General features: G+C 44.3%; 1 long non-coding RNA gene across 1 annotated transcript; it reads right to left on the bottom strand.

Annotated features, from left to right (window-relative positions):
* Positions 1-1,113: 1,113 nt before the first annotated feature.
* LOC125145861 lies at positions 1,114-1,637 on the bottom strand. The gene is made up of 2 exons (XR_007144324.1): positions 1,373-1,637; positions 1,114-1,163 (listed from the first exon to the last, which is right to left on the bottom strand). It is a non-coding gene; the product is annotated as an uncharacterized LOC125145861 (long non-coding RNA).
* Positions 1,638-4,893: the final 3,256 nt, after the last annotated feature.

The raw sequence follows: 4,893 nt of genomic DNA, 5'->3' as shown, positions 1-4,893 counted from the left end.
TGGACTATTGTAATGCATTACTAGGTGGTTGTCCTGCATCTTTAATAAATAGGTTACAGTTAGTCCAAAATGCAGCTGCCAGAGTTCTCACTAGGACAAAAAAGTATGACCATATAACCCCAATTTTATCATCTCTACACTGGCTACCTGTTAAGTATAGAATTGACTACAAACTGCTGCTACTTACGTACAAGGCTCTTAATGGTTTAGCTCCCATGTATCTAACTAGTCTTCTAACACGTTACAATCCTTCACGCTCTCTGAGATCACAAAACTCGAGGCTTCTGGTAGTTCCCAGAAAATCTGTCTACTAAAGGTGGTAGAGCGTTTTCTTATTTAGCTCCCAAACTTTGGAATAGTCTTCCTGATAGTGTTCGGGGCGCAGACACACTTTCCCAGTTTAAATGTAGATTAAAACCTCATCTCTTTAGTCAGGCGTACATATAATACATCCCATAATATCATGCACCAGTACATCAGACCAGCACATTTTTATGAACAGCAGACATGTTAATCCCTTTCCACTGCTTCTCTCTTTGTACCCATCCCGAGGCATCCAGACACTGTACCAGCTCCCAACGTCCTCTGTGGGACGAAGCCTTTGGACGTCCACTGAGCCGAGGACGACTCTAAGAATCCTGAGACATCTCCAGTTAGACTCTGTGGTACTCAGGAGATCTGAAGTCCTTGAACCTCACACCAATACAACATTTAACTGACTGTATATTACAATCACACCCCCAGTGTCACCCATATGAGGATGGGTTCCCCCTTGAGTCCGGTTCCTCTCAAGGTTTCTTCCTTTACCAATTTAAGGGAGTTTTTCCTTGCCACTGCTGCCTGAGTCATCTCAGACTTGCTCATAGGGGAATAAATACATACACACTGTGAACTATATACATCTAATAATAATCTAGAATTTTTATTCTGTTAATTCTTATTTCTTTTATTATTCGTTATTTCCTTCATCATTAATTATGTTTACCTTCTGCTCTGTGTTTATGTTCTGTAAAGCTGCTTTGAGACAATGTCTATTGTAGTGTTCTCGTGCAGTGTGTTGGAACGCTGACTAAACACAGAGTTAAACCGTAGCCAATGAAGACAGAGTCGTAGTAAGATTTACCCTTTACTGTCACTCTCTCATTTACATTGTACGGTGAAAACTGCAATAAGACAAAACAACAATATTCAGAGTCTTGGCTAACATTGCATTATAAATTAACAAAGACAAACTGCTATTTGCTATTAGCATCGCTAAAGCCTAAACAGGGTGGTTACAACCATTTTTAACGGCACATAAAACATCGCCTTTTAGAACAAATAATCTCTAATATATGATCTTTATGATATGATATCGTATTAATGAACTTACGGCATTGCCTCTATGATGTTTTTAGTGGATGCGCTGGATACTATAAAGAGCACGCCATGCCGGTTTCATTGCAAGATTGAGCACTGAGCGCTAACCGGAAGTGGCGAAACCGGAAGTAGCAAAACCGGAAGTGACATCGCATAAAACGAACCATATATTTTTACAAATTAAGTAGATAAAGTAATTATAAACTTTAAATTTTTATAGAGGAATATTTATCAAAAATATTTAAAGCACACATATAAATATTAAAGTCCTTACAGGACAACACACTCCCCGCCTGACCTATGTAAGGTCACTATGAACTTGTAAAAGTGCTAAACCTTAGTCCCTAGATCAGTCTTTCGGTAGAAGAAGGACGACCTCTACAATTGGCCTTAGAAAGGTTTTTATATTGCCTTGGTCAGTCGTGGTGACTTCAACCTTTCTTACATGGCCATCCTTTCCAGGAAATACGGCTGAAATTCTGGCCATGGGCCAACAGTTGCGAGATGTCTGCTTGTCCCTGAGCAGAACCAGATCTCCGACTTGTAGGTTTCTGCGAGGTACCGTCCATTTTGGCCTGTGCTGTAAGCAAGGTAAGTATTCTCGTCTCCAGCGGGTCCAGAAGTGGTTTGCGAGAGCCTGAACTTGTCTCCATTGTTTTGTGTACAAGTCCTTGTCCGTAAAGTCCCCGGGAGGAGGCGGAACTCCTGTCTTCTGTGTGAGGAGCATAGATGGTGAAAGTATGAATGGCTGTTCTGGGTCTGCAGACACGGGTACGAGTGGTCGTGCATTTATGATAGCAGTAACTTCTGCCATTAGTGTGCAAAGAACTTCGTGGGTTAAACGTGTTTTCAGCTGGAGAAACATTGAATCTAGGATTCTTCTGGCAATGCCTATCAGGTGCTCCCACGAACCTCCCATGTGAGAACTGTGAGGTGGGTTGAATTCCCAGCTGCATCATTGCTCGCTGAGGTACTTCTGCACCACTTTGTCCATTCCGAGCTCCTTACACGTTCCAATGAAATTGGTACCGCAATCGGAATGGAGCTGTTTCGCAGGGCCTCTGAGTGCAAAGAAGCGCCTGAGAGCATTTATGCAACTCGACGTGTCCATTGATTCAATGACCTCGATGTGCACTGCTCTTGAACTCATGCAGCAGAACATGATGGCCCACCGCTTGCTCTCCGCATGTCCTCCTCTGGTGCGTCTGCTTGTGACAGACCACGGTCCAAATACGTCGAGCCCCACATATGTAAATGGAGGGCAGACCTTTAGACGTTCAGGTGGCAGGTTTGACATGTGTTGTTCTTCCAACTTTCCACGCAGCTTGCGACAGGTTATGCATTTGTGAAGTACTGAATTAATTAATGACTTGCCTCCCAGGATCCACAGTCCCGCTGCTCTGATAGCTCCTTCTGTCAGGTGACGGCCTTGATGTTTCACTTGCTCACGGTGATGTCGAATGAGCAATAATGATATGTGGCTATCTTTGGGGAGAATTATTGGTTTCTTTTCTGCAGTTGCAAGCTCACAGTACTTTAGTCGTCCTCCAACACAAATTAAGTTGTCCTCCAAGATTGGACTGAGTTTCCTTAAGTGACTACTTTTGGGTACGGCTTGGTTACCTTGGAGGGCCGTCAGTTCGTTTGCAAATGTAGCCCTTTGTGTTGCTTTAAGGATAACATTCCTTGCTTGGTTAATTTCGTCTGGGGTACGGTGTAAGTCACATCTGTGCCAAACTTTGCATTTGCTGTGTTGGTTGGTGTGATTGTAGGATTTTACTATGTGAACTAGAAATGATATTCCTCTTAATAGGGAGGTGAAGGTGGAGAACCGCTGGAATCGGTAAGAGGTAAACTCTGGTTCTTTCAGGTTAGTAATACATGTTTGTACTTGTGGTCGTATTTCTGGGTCATTTTCGGGTGCAATTAGTTCGAACATCTCAGTCGTTTGTGTCTTTTTTGGAGGTGGCTGACGCAGGAAGGAGGGACCTGTAAACCATGAACTCTGTGCCAAGCGTAGTGCAGGTAAAGATCGTGATGCATGATCTGCAGGGTTTTCTTCTGTGCGCACATAGTGCCACTGCTCAGGTTTTGAGGACTGATGGATGCGTTGAACTCTGTTGTGGACATACACATAGAATCATTTTGACTCATTGTAAATGTAGCCGAGCACCACTTTGCTGTCGGTAAAGAACTTTATATCATTTAGCTCCAGATCCAGCTCGTCCTTAATGAGATCTGCCATCTCTACTGCTAAGACCGCAGCACAGAGCTCGAGCCTTGGGATTGTAGGTTCAGACAGGGGTGCTAATTTTGCCTTGCCCATGACAAATCCTACTTCTACTTGTCCATCTTTCTGAAGTGCTTTCAGATATGCCACAGCACCTATGGCCTTGGTAGATGCATCTGAGAATACACACAATTCTGTGTGCACTGTTTCGACTAGTGAGGTTGTTGTGTATGCACGTGGAGCATGAAGCCGATCTAGGTCTTGGAGAGAATCTTTCCAGGCTTGCCATTTGCTTAATTCATTCTCAGAGAGAGGTGTGTCCCAGTCAGGCTGTTCAGACGTAAGTTCTCTGAGAAGGGCTCTTCCCTGGATCGTGACGGGTGCCAGCAGACCCAAAGGATCAAAAACACTGTTTACAGTGGAGAGGACACCACGCCGGGTGAATGGTTTGGTAATTGTTGATGCAGAGTAAGTGAATGTGTCGGTCGTGATCTCCCATAGCAGACCTAAACTCCGTTGTGTGGGCGAAGTTCCTCCACTTAGGTCTAGGTCCTTGATTACTGGGGCACAATCTTCTGGCAGAAAGGCTTCCATAACTGTCTGAGAGTTCGAAGCAAACTTGTGCAAACGGAGGTTTGATTCAGCTAGTGAGGCCTGTGTTCTTTTGAGCAAGTCAATTGCCTCAGCTTCGGATGGTACAGATAACAAACCATCATCAACATAGAAATGTCTTGACTGTATCGGCACCATGCTCCTGTGCACCTTCTCTGATGGCTCTCCGCAGTCCGTAAATGGCCACGGGAGGAGATGGTCGATTACCGAAGACATGGACCTTCATTCGATACTCAATAATTTCCTTGTTCACATCATTGTCCTTGTGCCATAGAAAACGGAGAAAGTTACGATGGTCTTCATGTACCAAGAAACAATGGAACATCTGCTGAATGTCCGCTAGGATAGCAACCTTCTCTTTCCGAAAGCGTAGCAGGACGCCAACAAGGGAGTTATTGAGGTCGGAGATGCCGGAATATCGAGCACTGGAATCAAAGACCACCCTGATCTGATTGGGTTTTTGGGAATGATAAACCCCGAATGTAGGAAGGTACCAGCATTCATCCCCTTCTTTCAGTGGTGGCGCTACCTCAGCATGTCCATTGGTAAAGATCCTTTCCATGAATTCCACATACTGTTGCTGCATCTCAGGTTTTCTTTTCAGAGTTCGTTGCAGACTTGTTAAACGATTAACGACTTGCTCCTTGTTGTTTGGCAATGGCTTGCGTGGTTCTCTAAACGGTAGGGGGGCC

Source organism: Tachysurus fulvidraco, chromosome 11 (assembly GCF_022655615.1).
Source record: "Tachysurus fulvidraco isolate hzauxx_2018 chromosome 11, HZAU_PFXX_2.0, whole genome shotgun sequence".
Classification (NCBI taxonomy): Eukaryota; Metazoa; Chordata; class Actinopteri; order Siluriformes; family Bagridae; genus Tachysurus; species Tachysurus fulvidraco.
Note: the sequence above shows the minus strand (reverse complement) of the source record. Positions and strands in the feature narration are given on the sequence as shown.